The sequence below is a fragment of the Muntiacus reevesi genome, chromosome 6, assembly GCF_963930625.1.
Source record: "Muntiacus reevesi chromosome 6, mMunRee1.1, whole genome shotgun sequence".
NCBI lineage: Eukaryota > Metazoa > Chordata > Mammalia > Artiodactyla > Cervidae > Muntiacus > Muntiacus reevesi.
In genome coordinates this window covers 106165156-106185990 of record NC_089254.1, presented here as the reverse complement: position 1 = coordinate 106185990, position 20835 = coordinate 106165156, and the positions used below count along the sequence as shown (strand labels likewise).

General features: G+C 43.8%; 3 non-coding genes across 3 annotated transcripts; all 3 read left to right on the top strand.

Moving 5' to 3' along the window:
• The first annotated feature begins 1396 nt into the window (after positions 1 to 1396).
• TRNAC-GCA (transfer RNA cysteine (anticodon GCA)) lies at positions 1397 to 1468 on the top strand. Its single transcript has one exon. It is a non-coding gene; the product is annotated as a tRNA-Cys (tRNA).
• A 12480-nt stretch (positions 1469 to 13948) lies between these two features.
• TRNAC-GCA (transfer RNA cysteine (anticodon GCA)) lies at positions 13949 to 14020 on the top strand. Its single transcript has one exon. It is a non-coding gene; the product is annotated as a tRNA-Cys (tRNA).
• A 1602-nt stretch (positions 14021 to 15622) lies between these two features.
• Positions 15623 to 15697, top strand: TRNAI-UAU (transfer RNA isoleucine (anticodon UAU)). The gene is given in 2 exon segments: positions 15623 to 15658; positions 15662 to 15697. It is a non-coding gene; the product is annotated as a tRNA-Ile (tRNA).
• Positions 15698 to 20835: the final 5138 nt, after the last annotated feature.

Sequence of the window (20835 nt, the reverse complement as noted above, 5' to 3'; positions counted from 1 at the left end):
GGTCCAAGGGGTCTGACGCTGCAGGTCTGGGAGCCGAGCTCCAGACCTGATGATGGCATGGAGATGCTGCCAGGTTCAGACTCCAGCCCGGGGCAGAGTGCACGTCGGAACCGGCAGGACCTGGGGGTTGGGAGGTGAAGGGCAGGGCGCAGGGGAACCCCTGGGATTGGTGCCTGCTGATGGGCTGTAAGCCATAGCACCAGCCAGCTCCTCCAGGCCCTGCGTAGGCCTCTTAGGAATTCACCCTGGGGAAATCATTTGAGAAGTGGGCCAAGATGTATGTGCGTGTTCATCCAGTGTTTTATAAATCTGGAAAAAAATCACCCACCACTGATTTTTTTTAATCCCCCCAAGAAGGGCAGACTGCCTTGCAGTGCCTCATTGGATGTGTGTGGAGTCTTGGAGCCTTGACAAGTCTACGTTCTCCTACAAATGGATCTGGAGTGTGTTTGGAGGATCAACAGGGGCGCAGCTACTCCCATACCCTTGGCCAAAGAACCACCCACCTCTGTGTGTGTGCTAAGTCACTTCAGTCATGTCCAGCTCTTTACAACCCCATGAACTGTAGCCCGCCAGGCTTCTCTGTCCATGGGGATTCTCCAGGCAAGAATACTGGAGTGGGTTGCCATGTCCTCCTCCAGGGGATCTTCCTGACCCAGGGATCGAACCCACGTCTCATGTCTCCTGAATTAGCAGACAGTTTCTTTACCAGTGAGCTACCTGGGAAGCCCTTGAAGGCTAATTTCACTTCAGAATAATCTCAAAGAAAGAGTAGAAAATCTTATCCAATTGGATAGCACAACATAACCAAGAAAGACGCAAACAGAAATGCAATGATGTCTTAATCCTAGAGCCTGCGTGACGGTACATCAGGGGCTATCCGAGTTCTAGAAGAAGCAGGCCGGAGCCGCGTCCCAGGCCCTGGACCTGTGCTGACCTCTGGGTTCATCCCTGCCCACTCTTCTCTGCCCCCTGGAAAGTTGGGGCTGCAGCTTTCTTGGCCAGGCACCTCTCCTGAATTAAACCAAGACCGTGACAGCCTCCTATAGGTCCCAGGCCTTGATCCGCGGGAAAGGAAACAGAACCAGAGAGTGGGAGATGGAGAAAAAGAAAAAGAAACGAAGCATCTTAGACATTAAGGGGCTGGGTGGAGTTCCTCTTGCACTCAGTATTTTGATAATAGTGAGGGAGCGGATGAGAAGGGCTCTGGGAGGAGGGATGTTTGGTGGGCATAGATGTGGAGACTCTGAGGAAGGGAGGCAGTTCTGACAGGTGTGGAGGTGGGCACCCAGAGAAGCAGCTCAGGTAACTCCCTAGGGAGACACACAATGGTGAGAATGTAGCTTGAGAAAGACTGCAATTATGGGATTGTTTTATGACAACCATGTGGGTGACTGGGGGTATAGCTCAGGGGTAGAGCATTTGACTGCAGATCAAGAGGTCCCTGGTTCAAATCCAGGTGCCCCCTGTCCCTTGGGTTTGTTTTTCCTTTTTTTTTTTTTTTTTTTTAACTCCAGTAGAAGTTGTACCTCCTACTTATATGGGGGCCCACCTTCTTATGCATTTAGCCTCATGGAATCTAAATTTCCAACAAGTCGTAAAGTCTTCAGTGTTCCTCCTGTGACATTTCTCATGTGCTGTGTTTTCGCCTCCTCAGCCACATTGATTTCCTGGAGGCGTAGAGGAAGTCTGCCCGAAGCTTTCTCAGTATTTCCCTTGTGTCTAATTATTACCATCCTGATTTTATTTGTTTATACCAAGCTAGCTTCAAAAAATAGGATCTGAGGCAGCTTGCAGTAAAAGATACAATAAAAGTCCACCAATGGAACAAGTGTAAAAAGGCAAGCGCTGACTTATATGAGGTCATCAAAATCATAGAGACAGAAAGGAGACGGGTGGGTACCAGGGGCCAGCGAAGGTGGGGATGGCCAGCTATCAATTTGTGGGGACAGAGGTACAGTTTGGCAAGTGAAAAAGTTCTGGACAGTGGTGATGGTTGTACAACATAAATGTACTTAATACCACTGACTCATAATACTGAGTCACTCAGTTGTGTCCAACTGTTTGCGAACCCATGGACTGTAGGTTCCTCTGTCCATGAGATTCTCCTGGCAAGAATACTGGAGTGGGGTGCCATTCCCTTCTCCAGGGGATCTCCCCAACCCAGGGATCAAACCTGGGTCTCCTACATTACAGGCAGATTCTTTACCACTATGCCACCTGGGAAGTCCTTACTTAAACATTTGGTTAAGATGATAAGTTTTATGCTACATGTATTTTGCCACAATTTTTAAAAATTGAAGGGAATAAATAAGGCAGTATCTCTGAGTTTTTGGGAATTAAACAAAAGTGAGAACATTCCAACATTATTCCCTCTTAGTAAAATAACTGATTTTATACTGAGTGGTTATGTTTCCAGCTAAAAGATCACATTTTCTGGCCGCTCTTTGGCTAGGACAGGGAAATGAAGAATAAGAAGCAGTCAGCAGACAAGGTTTCTGAAAAAGCTTTAAAGAAGAACAAGCATGTCCTCTTTGGGGCCTTAACTCATGCTTCCTACTTGGAGCATAGATGTGATGACTAGAATGCCAGCTGCCAACTTTGACCATGAGTCAAGCCTGAGAACGGGACCCACATTTAAAAGAAGGCTGATCAAAAAGATGAAAAGAACTGGTGTCCCTAAAGACACCTGGAGTGGCCAGGTCACCAGACAGCCCTGGTCTGCTCTCCTCCACACACTCCTTTTCAAAAGAAAGACAGATATTTCTAACTTGTTTATCCCTCAGAGAACACATAAATCGTGCTCGCTTCGGCAGCACATATACTAAAATTGGAGAAGACACAAATCCAGATGATTCTGAGGCTCATGTCCTTTCCCTATCAATGACTTTTCAAGCTCATCATCAGTGACCTAGCTCAGTAGGTCTGAGATAGCTGATAAAAAAGGTTTTTCTAACAAGGCCATTCCTTACACCAGGAACATCCCATTGTTACAGTCAACCAGGTGCACCAGGGCCTCTTAGCTCCCCTGTAACAAGCTGAAGCAGTGCAGGGGAAAGGTCCTTCCACAGATGCACTTTCCGTGGCACGCCCAGTTCTTCCTCGTGCACATCCACCTCTCTGCGGGATAAAGAGAGCCCAGGGGACCGTATGCGTTTGGCGGCTTCCTTGCCTCCCTGTGTGCTAGGTCCCTTCAGTCGTGTCCAACTCTTGTGACCCCATGGACTGTAGCCCACCAGGTTCCTCTGTCCATGGGCGTCTCCAGGCAAGAATACTGGAGTGGGTTGCCGTTCCCTTCTCCAGGGGATCTTCCCAACCCAGGGATTGAACACGAGTTTCATACTCTCCTGCACTGGCAGGCAGGTTGTTTACCAGTGGTGCCACCTGGGAAGCCCTCCTTGCCTGTAAGTCCCCCCTCTGCAAGAAATTCCTTTCTTGCACAATAGAAATGTATGGGGCAGGACAACCATGCATTTGGGCTGGGAGAAAATATTTGTAAGTGGTGCAACCAACAGGGGCTTAATTCCCAAAATATACAAAAAGCTCGTAGAATTCAATTAAAAAAAAACTACCCAATCAAAAAATGGGCAAAAGACCTAAATAGACATTTCTCCAAAGAAAACATAGAGATGTCCAAAAGGCACATGAGAAGATGCTCAGCATCACTAATTATTCAGTTCAGTTCAGTCGCTCAGTTGTGTCCGACTCTTTGCGACCCCATGAATTGCAGCACGCCAGGCCTCCCTGTCCATCACCAACTCCCAGAGTTACTCAAACTCATGTCCATCAAGTTGGTGATGCCATCCAGCCATCTCATTCTCTGTTGTCCCCTTCTCCTCCTGCCCCCAATCCCTCCCAGCATCAGGGTCTTTTCCAGTGAGTCAACTCTTTGCATGAGGTGGCCAAAGTATTGCAGTTTCAGCTTCAGCATCAGTCCTTCCAGTGAACACCCAGGACTGATCTCCTTTAGGATGGACAGGTTGGATCTCCTTTCAGTCCAAGGGACTCTCAAGAGTCTTCTCCAACACCACAGTTCAAAATCATCAATTTTTCGGCACTCAGCTTTCTTCACAATCCAATTCTCACATCCACACATGACCACTGGAAAAACCATAGCCTTGACTAGACGGACCTTTGTTGGCAAAGTAATGTCTCTGCTTTTTAATATGCTGTCTAGGTTGGTCATAACTTTCCTTCCAAGGAATAAGTGTCTTTTAATTTCATGACTCCGATTACCATCTGCAGTGATTTTGGAGCCCAAAAAAATAAAGTCTGCCACTGTTTCCACTGTTTCCCCATCTATTTCCCATGAGATGATGGGATCAGATGCCATGATCTTAGTTTTCTGAATGTTGAGCTTTAAGTCAACATTTTCACTCTCCTCTTTCACTTTCATCAAGAGGCTTTTCAGTTCCTCTTCACTTTCTGCCATAAGGGTGATGTCATCTGCATATCTGAGGTTATTGATGTTTCTCCCGGCAATCTTGATTTCAGCTTGTGCTTCTTCCAGCCCAGCGTTTCTCATGACGTACTCTGTGTATAAGTTAAATAAGCAGGGTGACAATATACAGCCTTGACGTACTCCTTTTCCTATTTGGAACCAGTCTGTTGTTCCATGCCCAGTTCTAACTGTTGCTTCCTGACCTGCATACACGTTTCTCAAGAGGCAGGTCAGGTGGTCTGGTATTCCCATCTCTTTCAGAATTTTCCACAGTTTATTGTGATCCACACAGTCAAAGACTTTGGCAAAGTCAATGAAGCAGAAATAGATGTTTTTCTGGAACTCTCTTGCTTTTTCGATGATCCAGTGGATGTTGGCAATTTGACCTCTGGTTCCTCTGCCTTTTCTAAAACCAGCTTGAACATATGGAAGTTCACGGTTCATATATTGCTAAAGCCTGGCTTGGAGAATTTTGAGCATTACCTAACTAGCGTGTGAGATGAGTGCAATTGTGTGGTAGTTTGAGCATTCTTTGGGATTGCCTTTCTTTGGGATTGGAATGAAAACTGACCTTTTCCAGTCCTGTGGCCACTGCTGAGTTTTCCACATTTGCTGGCATATTGAGTGCAGCACTTTCACAGCATCATCTTTCAGGATTTGAAATAGCTCAACTGGAATTCCATCACCTCCACTAGTTTTGTTCATAGTGATGCTTTCTAAGGCCCACTTGACTTCACATTCCAGGATGTGAGTGATTACACCATCTAGGTGAGTGATTACACCATCATGGTTATCTGGGTCATGAAAATCTTTTTTGTATAGTTCTTCTGTGTATTCTTGCCACCTCTTCTTAATATCTTATGCTTCTGTTAGGTCCATACCATTTCTGTCCTTTATCAAACCCATCTTTGCATGAAATGTTCCCTTGGTATCTCTAATTTTCTTGAAGAGATCTCTAGTCTTTCCCATTCTGCTGTTTAAATGTAAATCAAAACTACAGAGAGGTACCACCTCACATCATTAAAAATTCTACAAATACTAAATGCTAGAGAGGGTGTGAAGAAAAGGGACCCCTCTCACACTGTTGGTAGGAATGTAAATTGGTGAAGCCACTGTGAAAAACAGTATGGAGGTTTCTCAAAAAACTAAAGACAGAGTTGCCACATGAGCCAGCAATCCCATTCCTAGGCATATACCCATATATGTGGTATAATGTGGTATAATGTAGAGTATATTACTCAGCCATTAAAATGAATGGATAAGGCAGCAGCATCAGTGGCTCTAGAGATTATCACACTAAGCAAAGTAAGTCAGAAAGAGAAAGACAAGTGCTATATGATATCACTTATATGTGGAATCTAAACTATGACACAGGGCTTCCCTGGTGGTTCAGTGGTAAAGAATCTGCCTGCCAATTCCGGAGACAGGGGTTCAATCTCGGATCCGGGAAGATCCCACATGCCTTAGTGCAACCAAGCCCCTCCAATGCAACTACTGAGTGTGTGCTCTAGAGCCCTGGAGCTGCAAAGACTGCACCCACGTGCCACAACTACTAAAACTGCGCACTCTCACAGAGTCTGTGCTCCACACCAGGAGAAAGTGAGAGTGTTAGTCGCTCAGTCATGTCCAACTCTTTGGGACCCCATGGACTGTAGCCCGCCAGGCTCCTCTGTCCATGGGATTCTCCAGGCAAGAATACTGGAGTGGGTTGCCATTCCCTTCTCCAGGGGATCATCCCAATCCAGGGATCGAATCCAGCGCTCCCACATTGCAGGCAGATTCTTAACCGTCTGAGCTGCAGGGAAGCCCCATACCAAGAGAAATCCCCACAATGAGAAGCCTGCACACCACAAGTAGAGCAAAGCCCATGCAGTAATGAAGATCCAACACAGCCAAAAATAAATAAAATGAGTAAATAAAATTAAAACATGACACAAATGAACATATCTATGAAACAGACGCACAGACACAGGGAACAGATTTGTGGTGGCTGGGGTTGGGGAGGGGAGGAAAGATTGAGAGTTTGGGATTAGCAGATACAAACTACACAGGATGGATAAGCAAGGTCCTACTGTATAGTATGGGGAACTATATTCAGTATCCTCTGATAAACCATAATGGAAAAGAATATGAAAAAGAATACATATGTACAACTGAGTCACTTCTCTGTACAGCAGAAATTAACATAACATTGTAAATCAATTACATTTCAATAAAACTAAAAACATAAATTAAAAAGAAAAAGAAATGTGTGGTCTTATGCTGAGAGAGCGCAGGAGGAGCGCAATAGCCGCTCTCGTTTCTAATCGGTTATCAGCAGCTGAATGTAGTTCTTCCAGCAGTTGGAAAAGAGAGTTCTACAAAGGTCAGGCACAAATAACTGGGCAGTTGTTGTTTTTGTTCAGTTGCTAAATCGTGTCTGATTCTGCAACCCCAGGGACTGCAGTACACCAGGCTCCTCTATCCTTCACCGTCTCCTGGAGTTTACTCACATTCACGTCCACTGAGTCGGTGATGCCATCCAGCCATCTCATCCTCTGCCACCCCTTCTCCTTTTGCCTTCAATCTTTCTCCTTCGTGCGTCAGCCTTGTTGTGTTGGAGGGTCTTGTGTAACTCAATGAAGCTATGAGCCATGCCCTGCAGAACCACCCAGGATGGAAGGGTCATAGTGGAGAGTTCTGACAAAACGTGGTCTACTGGAGGAGGAAATGGCAAACGACTTCACTATGCTTGCTGCGAGAACCCCACGAACAGTGTGAAAAGGCAACTTAGCAGAGTGATCATCCTCCCCAGAGTCCAGAGGAATGCGTGGTCAGCACGGCCCTCTGACCAGTGCTGCTCAAAGTTGGGTCCAAGAATCAGCCCACGACCCCTTCATTTATGTTCAGAAATTCTACCATCTGACATTGGCCAGCTCTGGTTACGGTGGGTCTCTAAGTCCACAGGTCTGATGTACTCGTATTGAGCTGTGATAGCTTTTTAAGAAAATAAAAATAAAGCTTGTCCTTTACCAAAGGTAGTGGGAATCTCCATGGAGAAGGCAATGGCACCCCACTCCAGTACTCTTGCCTGGAAAATCCCATGGATGGAGGAGCCTGGTAGGCTGCAGTCCATGGAGTTGCGAAGAGTCGGACACAACTGAGCGACTTCACTTTCATTTTTCACTTTCATGCATTGGAGAAGGAAGTGGCAACCTGCTCCAGTGTTCTTGCCTGGAGAATCCCAGGGATGGCAGAGCCTGGTGGGCTGCCGTCTATGGGGTCGCACAGAGTCGGACACGACTGAAGTGGGAAACTCACTGCTTTCATTAATGTCGTTCAAGGTCCTTCTCTCAGCATCCTAGGGCTGCAGCAGTATAGCACGACAGGCTTTTGCTTGCTGTGGCCCTTGGGGCACTTGGGTACCAGCCACAGAAGGTCGATTAAGCTGTAAACATTTATGAAACATATATATCTCACTAGGTAGGAGTGGTGGAAAATGAGTCTCCAGACTAAACTTCCAGGAACAGTGCCCTGAGCTAAGCTGCAGAACTGGCCTGATGGGGACCCACCAGCATGGGGCTGGCATCGCCCAGCTGGAGATACCAGTTTCCATACTCACCAGAAACCAGCCTGTGCACCACACCTGCACCAAACACTCAAGCCCTGAATGCTGGACAATGACACCATCCAGGCAAGCAAACTGGACTCTACACCTCCCTCTCCCCTCTTCAACCCTTACACAAGCACATCTTATTATTGGTTGTTGCTATTCAGTCACTAAGTCATGTCCGGCTCTTTGTTGAACCCCATGGACTGCAGCATGCCAGGCTCCCTTACCCTCCATTATCTCCCAGAGTTTGCTCAAACTCATATCCACTGAGTCAGTCATGCTATCTAGCCATCTCATTCTCTGCTGCCCCCTTCTCCTTTGGCCTTCAGTCTTCCTGAGCATCACGGTCTTTTCCGATGAATTGACTCTTAACATCAGGTGGCCAAAGTGTTGGAGCTTCAGCTTCAGCATCAGTCCTTCCAATGAATATTCAGAGTTGATTTCCTTTAGGATTGACTGGTGTGATCTCCTTGCTGCCCAAGGAAACGTCAAGCATCTCTAACATCAGAGTTTGAAAACATCAATTCTTCAGCACTCAGCCTTCTTTATGGTCCAGCTCTTGCATCTGTACATAACTACTGGAAAAACCATAGCTTTGACAGTACAGACTTTATTGGCAAAGTGATGTCTCTACTTTTGATACACTGTCTAGGTTTGTCATAGCTTTCCTTCCAAGGAGCAAGCATCTTTTAATTTGGTCCTACAGTCACAGTGACTTTGGAACCCAAGAAAATAAAGTACGTCACTGCTTCCATTTTTTTCCCCTTATATTTGCCATGAAGTGATGGAAGCCTGGACTTATTCCAGAAACTCAAAGGAGCCTGAGAACAGAGTTTTGTAACTTCTTTTTTGAGAGTACAGGTCTTGCAAGGAAAGAAATTCTCCATACACAACAAGGGGATTTGAAAGGTTCTGCACAATCAGAAAACATGGAAATGTCCTTTGCAATTACATCAGATTTTTGAGTACTTAGTACCAAGAATAAGAATGCAAATGATTTCATTATTGATTTTGCATATTAATTACATGTAGCAGTGATAATATTTTAGATATCTTTTGTTAAATAAATAGATTATTCAAATTAATTTCAACAATTATTTTTGTTTTTTAATGTAGCTACTAGAAAATACATAATGTACTTGGGGCTTGCATTATATTTCTGCTGGACAGTGTTGCTCCAGATGAAGCATGACCTCAGAATATAACACCTAGATAGTGTCACCAATGTGGAAAGGATGGACTATATCATTAGGGGTGGTGGGATAACTGGATTCTAAAAAAGTCTCATAAAATCCCTACTTCACTCCTTTACAAAAAAAAAAAAAAAAAATCAGATGGATGAAAGAGCTAAATAGGGCTTTCCTGGTGGCTCAGAGGGTAAGGGATCTGCCTGTACCGCCGGAAACCCAAGTTTGATCCTTGGGTCGGGAAGATCCCCTGGAGAAGGGGATGGCAATGTACTCCAGTATTCTTGCCTGGAGAACTCCGCGGACAGAGGAGCCTGGCAGGCTATATAGTGCACTGGGTTGAAAAGAGTTGGACGTGACTGAGCGACTAAATTTCAAAGACCTAAGTATAGACTCAGACTTTTAGAACATACAAAATGCAATGTCTTAGTTTGTTGGGGTGCTATGTCCAAATACCAGAGACTGGGTGGCTTATAAACAATAGAAATTTGTTTCTCACAGGTCTGAAGGTTGGGAAGTCCAAGATCAAGGCGCTGGCACGTCTGGTGTCTGATGATAACCCTCCTTCTGGTTCGTGGGTGGCTGTGTTCTCACTGTGTCCTCAAGTGGCAGAGGGAACAAGAGAGCTCTCCTGGGTCTCTTTCATAAGGGCACTAATCCCTTTCAGGAGGGCTCCACCATCATGACTTAATCACCTCCCTGAGGCCCCACCTCCAAATATCATCACATTAGGGATTAGGCGTCAATGTACGAATTTTGAAAGGGAGGCCCACAAACATTGCTTATAAAATATGTATAACTCAGGGAAGGCTTTCTTAAACACAACTTCAAAATCACAAACTTTAAAAGATAAATTTGGCTGTATCAAAATTTACATTTTTATATGACAAAACATTCCTTAAACAAGACACTCTGAATTTTGTAACACACATGATTGGAGAATAGATTTGCACCAGAATATAAGCAAGATGAAGAGTTTGTGGAGATCTTTTGCAAAATATTATAAATACACTTAACACTATTGAACTGTCCACTTTAAAATGGCTACGATGGTAACTTTCATGTGCTTTTTACCACTATTTAAATTTTTTAAATTATTTAAAAAGATAAGAACTCCTATAGAGCAACCAGGGGGGAAAAAGTTAGCCCAATAGAAAAATGGACAAAGACAGATAAGCAATTCACAGAAGAGGGATTTTTTAAAATATTTTAGTTGTTTATTTATTCATTTTGGCTGGGATAGGTCTCAGTTGCAGCATGCATAATTAGGGATAGAATCTGGGTCTCCTGCACTGGAAATTAGGAGTCTTACCTACTGGACCACCAAGGAAGTCCCCACAGAAGAGGTATCTGTATGACAAATAAACACATGAAAAGATGCTCAACATTGTTAGACATCAGAGAAATGGAAAGTGGTTAAAATGATAAAGAGGCACCATTTTTATCCTCTTTCAGAATTTAGGATAAGTTGAAGTCTAACTAGATCAAAAACTGGTGAGGAGGGCAATAGCATTTTCATTCGCTAACAATGTGAGTATAATTGCTACACTCATGGAGAAAATCTTGGCAATAAAAATAGTAAAATAAATATTAAAAATTACAGAAAACTGTAGTCATAAAATTATAAGTGTGCATAAAATCCAGATATTTCATTTCTGGGTATTTTCCCTTGAGAAGTTCTACATAAATGCATCAGGAGATAAGTACAAAGATGTTCATTGCAGCTCTACCGTTAATGTGCCAAAAAACAGGGAACATTCTTAGTGTGTCCTTTAATAGTAGGATAGGTAGATAAATAAAACTTCCTGAATTCTTATAATGTATAAAATAAAACAGTTAAAAGGAAGTTTAAACTGAGTGACCAAGAGACAATAGGTATTAGGTCCCCAGGACAGGAGTCACCACCTCGTCTGTGTGAGAGGGTCAGGTTGCAGGAACTCAGAGCATTGGTGAGGAACACTCTTCTGAAGAGATGAGTCCTGAGGATCACCCTTAAGTCTAGCGAAGGGGCTTCGCGGGGTCCACTCAAGGTCTTGGTTCACACACCCCAGGGTCAGGGTTTGCAGTGAGGTGTGTCCAGAACAAAGCTCTGCGGGTGTAGAGGAGCCGACCGCTCTTGGGAATCCCCTTGTTTAACCGGAATGGGTGGAAACAGAAGGCACCCGAGTATTTTTCCCCAGGCCACGCAGGAGAGAACCATTTTGCAGCAAATCAAATTCTATGCAAGGACGGGTCACAGGCCTCAGCAGAGAGTCTGAGCAACACAGATCCTGGAACGCCGGAGAATGTTTGCCAGGTCACGGGAGCAGTGGAATGGTCCTGATGGAGGCCTGGGGGGAATTTCATGGAAATGCCCAAGAAGTTATTTCAAATACTTGCCAGGCCCAGGGAAAGCAAATGTTATCTGACTACAGTTCTGATCAAGGGAGAAGCTTCTCATTCTCCTCACCTCTCCTCTTTCCCTTCCCTCCTCCCCACTTCTTGGGCTAGGAAAGAATACTGGAGGAGGAGAAAGAGGAAGGTCTATGTCTCAGCTCCTCCCACTTCTAGGGGTGGAGAGAAGTTGAGGGCAGTTCTGCTGGAATCCCTAGGTGGTCTAGTGGTAGTGGTGCTGCACCGTCACGGTAGTAGGTCCAGGTTCAATCCCTGGGTGAGGAGTTAATGGCCTAGAAAGAAAAGGAAGGAAGAGGGCTTCAGGTTATTGATATTTACAGGAGGCAGGACTTTTCTCTTTTTTCAGCTGCACCGTGCGGCTTGTGGGATCTCATTGAACTGGCCACGCACTGAAAAGACCCCAACCCACTAGGCCACCAGGAAACTCTCGAGATTGGATGTTTTAATTTATGAATACAGGAGGCAACTGCAGGACTTTCTGCTACCTATGCATGATCTTTAAATCACTTGGGCAGGGGAATTGCCTGGCAGTCCAGTGGTGAGGACCACACGCTTCCACTGCAGGGGGCAGGGGTTCCACTGCTGGTCGGGGAAGTTTCTGCATGCCACGTGGCACAACAAAATTTTAAAAAGAAGTCACTTGGGCCATAGAAACAGCTCACTGAGAAAGTTTAAAGGGATAGTGAAAGCAAAACTGAAGTTGCTTTTACTATTACCTCTTTCGTCCTACAAGTTCAATGCACCAGAAACAGGAACAACAAAGATAGCTCTCAAAAATATGATGTCGTATGCAAAAGAATTCAAGCTACTGGAATTCCCTGGTGGTCTAGGGGTTAGACTCTGCACTTCCACTGCAGGGGGCCTGGATTTGATCCATGTTGGGGAACTAACAGCTCCACAGAACTATACATTCTGTGTTACCCCTTTTGGTTTTAGTAAAGATACACAGAACAAGGCTAAATACTGTTACCGAATATAGAAATATTAAAAATGGGACTTGTATCTCAAATACATGAAGTGGTCAAAATTCAACCAAAAATCCAATTAGAAAATGGGCAAAAAAAAATACGGGCAGACATTTCAGAGAAAAGGATATACAGATGGCAAACAGGCACTTGAAAAAACGTCACCATCATTACCTGTTAGGGAAATGCAGATTAAAACCACAGTGGAGCGTCACTACACACCTTGAGCATGACTAAAATTAAAAAGGTGATAACACCAAATGCTGGTGAGGATACAGACAAACTGGGTCCCTTGTGTATGGCAGCTAGGAATGTAAAGTGCCACAACCACTCTGGGAAACCATTTGGTAAGTTCTTACAAAACTAAATGTATGCTTATCTATGTGATGGTTAATTTCGTGTGTCAACTTGACTGGGCCATGGGGTGCCCAGATACCTGGTCAAATTTGGTGGGTTTGTGAGGGTGTTTTTGGATGAGATCGAAGTCAGCTGCTGTGTCATGAGGATGCCCTGTTGTGTCAGAATTAGGCCTCCTGCCAACAGCCTATGAGGAATAGTCCTTTTTCCAACAGCCGTGAGAGTAAGCAGCTTAGAGCAGCTCCTCCCACCCCAATCGAACCATCAGATGGTTGCAGCCCCAGCTGACATCTTATCCACAGCCTCATGAGAGACCCTGAACCAGAATAGCCCAGCTCAGCCGCACCCAGATTCCAGAGTCTCTGAAACTTGCACGATATGATGAAGACTTACTGCTCTAAGCTGCTGAGTTTGAGGGTGTGTTGTTATGCACCAATATCGAGTTAATATCGAGTCCTTCTACCTTCAACCCGACACTGCCCTGGCATCAACCAAGCCCCTGGACCACTTTGGGAAACGACACAAAAGACGGTGACTGGGCAATGAGAGAGAAACCCAAAGACACAAAAAGTTCTGAAAATTGACATCAGCGTGGATGGCAGGGGATGGCTAAAGGAAAGACAGGGAGGAGAAGTGAGCAGTGGTGGGAAGGATACATGAGACTGAAGGCTGAAATAACAGTTAAAAAATTCAAGGGCCTTATACAGACAGGGAATCTGGAGGTGAGCTAGGAGAGAGGGTCAGCTCTGTCCTACATTACAGGTTATTTGAAAGTGGTCACAACTGAAAAGCTGCCAATGAACATCTGGGCTTCATCTTCAGGTACAGACTTTAGGGACCTTCCAAGCTGGAGCCAAGAAATGATGGTCCTTTTTGGAAAAGGAGGATGGTTATGGCGTAAAGAGGGATGTGTACAATTGAGCGGGACTGACGACTCTGCTGAATCAGAATGGCAGCCTGTCTGAGTGAAATTGTAAAGAACTTTGGTAATTACACATTATCATTGCCACCTGGGGGTATAGCTCAGTGGTAGAGCATTTGACTGCAGATCAAGAGGTCCCTGGTTCAAGTCCAGGTGCCCCCTTTGAGAGTTCTCTTTTCCTCCTTGGGTTGAATTGACACTATGGAGTCTTAGAGACCACTCTCAAAGGAGAGCCTGGCTGGACCACCCAGATGGCCACCCTTATGATTCAGGCTCCAGTCAGACACTCAGCACTACCTTGAACATCAAGGATAAGACCAAACCCATCCCCTGTTTCCTGGGGCACTAGTGGTTCCAGATTCTGTATTATTCAGGGTCTAGTCCAGAGACAAAAACCACACTGGTCATTTAAATAGAATTTAACATAAATAATTGTTCATCTGTGTGTCAGTTTCCTAGGGCTGCTGTAACAAAGTGCCACAAAATAGATAGCTTAAAACAACAAGCATTTACTGTCTCACAGTTCTGGAGGCTACAAGACTGAAATCCAGGACCGGGCTTCCTCTGCAGACTCTCAGGGAGGCACCTACCTGGCCTCCTCCTAGCTTCTGGTGGTGGCTGGCAATCCTCAGCATTCCTTGGCTTGTAGACACATCACACCAGTCTCAGCCTCTGTGTTCACATGGCTGCATTCTCCCCATGTGTCTCTCCTCTTCTTATAAGGACTCCATCCGACTGGATTAAGGGCCCATTCGAATCCACCGTGATCTCGTCTTAATTAATCATATCTTTGACGCCCTTCTGTGAGTAAGGACACATTCTGAGGTTTGAGGGACTAGGATTCAATACATCTTTTTAGGGAGGGGGGAAAAATTGAATCAGAAATCAGAGAACTAAAAGGGTGAAGGGGAAGTATCAGGGAGGGAGGACCTGCAAGAAGCCTCTCCCACTCCTGGGCCGTGGACATGGTAAGAGGAGGATGAAGTCTGGTCTTACAAGTTTGGGGAGGATCTCTGTAGGTCTGGGACCCCCACTGCTAGGGAGGTGCTAGTGTCCCTGAGGAGACCTGACAAAGCTGGACTGTGAACACCAATCTGCAGGCGGCAACCCCCTGGGATGGACTGTCACCACCAGGTGAGATGGACAGGAACCCAGCAGGCAGAAAGGACAGCTACTCTTGCCCCGCAGTGTCCCCCAGAGCCCTGGGGGCAGGACCAACCAGGAAGCCAGCTGGCAAAGGACAGGAGAGGTTTACAGAGACCAGATCACAGAGCCGGACATGGAAAGGTGGGCTGGGAGCTTAGAGACAGTCGCCGCTTCCGACAGTTCATCTCACCCAACAGTGACAGGGTTGACTCTATGGAGATTCGGAGGAACGAGAGAGAAGCCAGCCTGCGTCCTAGGGTGTGGCATTGTGCAGAGACCTCTGACCCATATCCGGTCCACATGTGTCCTGTCTTCAAGGTGTTGTATGCTTGGCCAAGCCAGTGGGGACTTTGGGTTTCAGGTGCTCAGCACGAAAACCTCTATCGATCCTTCCAGCCTCAGGGCAATGCTCCCCAGGTTGTGCCCTCCTCCAGGACTGACAGTGCAGAAGTTGTGAGCTATGGGAGAAAGGAACCTGTTGCTTCTACCCAGGCAGGGAGGTGAATTAGCTGTAGAGCAGGTCAGGCCACTCAGCAACCCATCCTGAAGGGACGCCTGGGGCAGCTCGGGGTGTGGCAGCACAGGCAAAGGTGCTAATTGGATCTGGCTAGTGTGGCAGGGGGTGTAGCTCAGGGGTAGAGCATTTGATCTATGCAGATCAAGAGGTCCCCAGTTCAAATCTGGGTGCCCCCTACTCTTTTAGTCACTTATAGTGAGAGAGTTCCAATTTCCTCTCCTCTTGCTGAACCTGGCTTCTGTAGCAGGTGAAGAGTCAGAGGAGACCCTTCTGATCCTAGCAAGGCAGCTTTGCTCAAATGATGCATTTGTCCTCCTCCTCTGATCCTCCCCAGGTCTACCATGAGATCCAGGGTGTACACTGATCTCCTGGCTGAAGATGAGGACTTTATCCTTTGAAGGTAGCCAGAGAGAAATCTGAGATCACCAACAGAGGAAGAATAGCTGAACTGCTGGCTGATTTCTCAACAATTGCAAAAGAAGCCAGAAGTTAGTGCAGTAACGCAAGCAATATGTTGAGGGGAGACAACAGCCAGCCTAGAATTCTATTCCCAGCCAAACCATTCTTCGCGAACAGACGCAAGCTGTTGGAGAGCGCACGGCCAACAGACGCTCACTAAAGAAAATTCTAAAATACATGCTTTGGAGAAAAGTAAAATGATTCCATATGGGAGCTCTGAGATGCAAAAGGGACGTTGAACAATTAAACTGGTAGATATACTAAAAGTCTAGATCTAGATATACTAGATCTAAAAGTCATTGTCCAAAGAATGTTAGTGTCTAATTTATAAAGTTTTTTTAAAGATAGAATGAAAAATACTAGCTAACAATAATGTTTTAGGAAAGCACTGATAAGAATTAAGATGTCTTTATGTCGTCTGGGAAGAAGATGAAGATATTAACTTTAGAGTTTTAAAGTTTACATGCAGAAATTTCTAGTATATCATTCTAAAAGCTATAATTTTGCCAAGCAAAAGAGGGTATGGGAATGAAGGGTATATATTGGTAGTCTTGCTAAGCACTCATTAATTCTAATATTTTGTTGATTCTTTTAGATTTCCTATGCAGATGATCATGTCATCTAAGAAATTTGAAATTTCTATTTCTTCTTTCCAATCTTTATTTCACCTCTTTTTCTTTCCTTCTTATAATGACTGCTGCTGCTGCTAAGTCACATCAGTCGTGTCCGACTCTGTGCGACCCCACAGATGGCAGCCCACCAGGCTCCCGTCCCTGGGATTCTCCAGGCAAGAACAATGGAATGGGTTGCCATTTCCTTCTCCAGTGCATGAAAGTGAAAAGTGAAAGTGAAGTCGCTCAGTCGTGTCCCGACTCTTCGCGACCCCATGGACGGCAGCCTACCAGGCTCCTCTGTCCATGGGATTTTCCAGGCAAGAGTACTGGAGTGGGGTGCCATTGCCTTCTCCTAGGACCACAAATATCATGTTGAATTAATGTGTTGATGGTGGATATTTTATTCTGATTTCAAATGAAAAGTTTTCAATATTTAACCATTAAGTACATGTTGTGGACTATACTTTTTGTAAATGGTCTTTATCACATTAAGGAATTTTACTTCTATTTCAAGTTTGCAGAAAAAATTCTTTTATCATGATCAATGTAGAATTTTCTCAAAACCACTCCTTTTTCGTATCTATTGAGATACTTGTATAATTTTTCTCCTATAGTCTAGTAACATGGTGAATTACACTTACTGTATTTTATAAAATTAAACACAAATTTTCATTCCAGATACTAACCTACCTTGGTCATGAAGTGCTATCGTTTTGATATATTTGTGGATTCAGATAGACAATAATTAAATTTTTTGCACAGAACCTATGTTTATGTGTGATATTGACATACTTTTTTATACTATCCTTGTTGGGTTTTGATATCAAGTTTGTGCTAGTCTCACAAAAGAAATTTTAGAATATATACATCTTTTCTATTCTTAGAAAGATTTTTATGTAAAAATAAAGTTATTTCTCATTAAGTATGTGATAAAACTCACCAGTAAAACCCTTATCTGAATTTGGGGGAGAGGGAGCTTCAAATAATTGTTTTAAGAAAATAACTTTTTAAAACTTAGAGGACAAAAAAAAAGAAAAAAAACTTAGAGGACTAGTCATCTTTTCTATTTCTTCCTGTGTCAGCTTTGGTAAGTTGCAGTGTTTTTAAAGTACTCGCTAAATTTCCACATAACAAAATCGTAAAGTCCTTGGACTCTTAAAACATGATGGATGGATTCAGATTCTAGATCGTAACTGAGTGACCTTGGCAAACATGTTTAAATCTCTCAGTTTTGTCATATATAAACTGGGCATGATAATAGAAATGAGCAAAATAATAGAGCCTAGTTTGTGGAGTTTTGTGAGGATAAATAAATTTAGCATTTTTTTAAATGTATAGAAGAGTGCCTTCCACGTGGTAAGTTCTTTGTACAGGTTTGTTAGATTTAAAATTTTGTACGTTAGTTTTCATAATGCTCTATGATTATTATTTTGAAGTCTAAAGATTGTGCAGCTTTTCTTTCTAATTCCTGCTTTTGGTTAATTTTGTCTGTTGTCTTGTTTTTCTTATCAGTTTCATCAAAAGTTAATTTTGCTCTTCAAAGGCTAACTTTTGGTTTTGGCAGTCATCTCTGCTGTGTGTTTGTTTTCCATTTTATTGATTTCTTTTCCTGTATCTCCTTTGTTTCTAATAGTATTCTTTCATCCAGTTTTTCCCCTAACTTTCTATTTTTTCCCCCTAACTTTTTAGATGGATTCTTTATTTATGTTTATTCTTTTTTAGTATATTGTTCAAAGCTGTAAGTATTTCTCTAAATGCTGATTTAGTATCTCTCAGTGGATAAACAGATAAAGAAAATATGATGTATATATGTACACAGTGGATTATCATTCAGCCATTAGAAAGAAGGAAATTCTGCTGTCCTCAATAACATGGATGGAAATGGAGGGCATTGTGCTAAGTGAAATAAGCCAGACAGGAAAAGGCAAATACTGTATAGTATCATATGTGGAATCTAAAATAAAACCTTGAGGACTTTTTTTCTTGAAGAAACAAAACAATTCAACCTCATTTTTAAAAAACTTTTTGGTGGTGTCACACAGCATAAGGGATCTTGCTTCCCTGACCAGGGATCAAACCTGTACCCCCTGCATTGGAGTCAGAGTTTTAACCACTAGACCACCAGGGAAGTTCTCAGCCACAAGTTCTTGCAGTGACTGTTTTCTTTCAGTTCACCAGACTCAGGATCCCAGCCCAAAGCCAGAGATGCTTCTACCGGTGTCTCTATTCCAGGTGGGGGCAGAATCCTGACGTTCATCCCCCGGTCCTGAGAGGCTTCCACAAGCTCCATGAGCATCCCAGTTGCCTCTTTTGGACTGAAAAACTCACACTCAGGGCCAAAGCAGACTGTAGTTTGGAGCTTTAACTTCCTGTTTTCCCATCATTTCCAAATCTCCACCTTGCATTGTCTAGAGTTAGCTCTTTGATTCTTTTAATGAGCTGTTTTTAATAGTTTTCCAGGCTTTTAATTTGTCTTCATAGGAAAGAGTGTTTCAAATTACCTTGTGCATTAAGGAATGCTGTGCTTTGCTTAGTTGCTCAGTCATGTCTGACTCTCTGCGATTCCATGGACTGTAGCCCACCAGGCTCCTCTCTCCATGGGATTTCCCAGGCAAGAATCCTGGAGTGGGTTGCCAGTCCCTTCTCCAGGGGATCTTCCTGACCCAGGAACTGAACCCAGGTCTCCTGCTTTACAGACTGATTCTTTACCGACTGAGCTACGAGGGAATCTTTTATACCATTTATTCTTTTGTTTTACTAAGATTTTTTTCATTACTAACATTTTTCTCATTTATTCATTGCCTCAACATATAAGTATTCATTGAGCATCTACTTTGTCTAGATACAATGAAAAACATAATGGAAAACAAAGACTACACCATCCCTGCCTTCTTGGAGCTTATGGTCAATCTATTAAAGGAGAAATGACATCACTTAGTCATACCAAGTAACATGAAGAGACAGTGCTGAGAAATATAATGCATTTAACAATAAGCATGTCTAGTCTTCCGAAATTGAGTTAAGGGAGTAATAGGAGAGGCACAGCATAAGAGAACTAGAGTTCCTAGTCAGTTCAACAAAGGAGTAAAAAGTTCAACTGGAAATTTTGTAATACTATCATTATTTGCCAAAGACATGATTGTGAATATAGAAATAGAATCTGATATGCTATTAGAACTAATAAATTAATACCAAGTTTGCCAGAAGCACGATGAGTAAACAAAAATCCATTCTATTTCTCTATGCTAGTAGTAAAAAAGAAAATATAATTTTAACATGGGTCCTTATACCATTTATATGTCTTAAATATTTTATCTGGACTTTTAGATACATTGTTTTGGCCACCTGATGCAAACAGCCAACTCTCTGGAAAAGATTGATGATGAGGGCAAGAGAAGAAGGGAGCAACAGAGAATGAGATGGTTGGATGGCATCACTGACTCAGTGGACATGAGTTTGAGCAAGTTCCAGGAGATAGTGAAGGACAGGAAAGCCTGGCATGCTGTAATCCATGGGGTTGCAAAGTGTTGGACACGACTTAGCAACTGAACAGCTACTTCTAGGCCTTTTCACTAAGGAAATATCGATTGAGAGTTAAAAAATAGAAAGTGTGGGGTACTTCCCTGGCAGTCCAGTGGTTAAGATGTCACCTTCCAATGCAGGGGACATGGGTTCCATCTTGGTGGGGGAACTAAGATCCCATATACCTCATGGCCAAAAAAACAAAACATGAAACAAAAACAGTATTGTGACAAATTCAATAAAGACTTTAAAATTGGTCCTCATCCAAGGGGAAAAAAAAAGAAAGAAAGAAAATGTGGTAGGAGAAAAAGGAGGGAGAAGTGGTCAAATCTGTTGTGGGAGCAACACCTCAAGAAATTCCCAGGGAGAGGAAAAAGGTTTTGCTTTTACCATGGTTTTCCAATCTTTACAGTCACCTCTGGAAACTAGGGATGAGCTCCCTCCATACTTCTCAAGTGGTAGCAGCAACAGCAAAGCAGCCTTCTGCCTGGAGGCTACATCGAGGTTGAGGAGATGAGAAAGGGCAGTCTGCACACCGGCCACGAAGGACAAGAGTGCCCTGGGGGAGGTGGGGATGGGCTGGGACCACTTCTTCAGCCTCTTCAGAGAAATATGACCCCCTAATCTACTGTCTGTATGATGGTCAGGGGAGAATACTTGGAGCTGGTCCTAGTGTGAACCCTGAGTTTTTGTAACAAGACATAGCACGTCAATTTAAT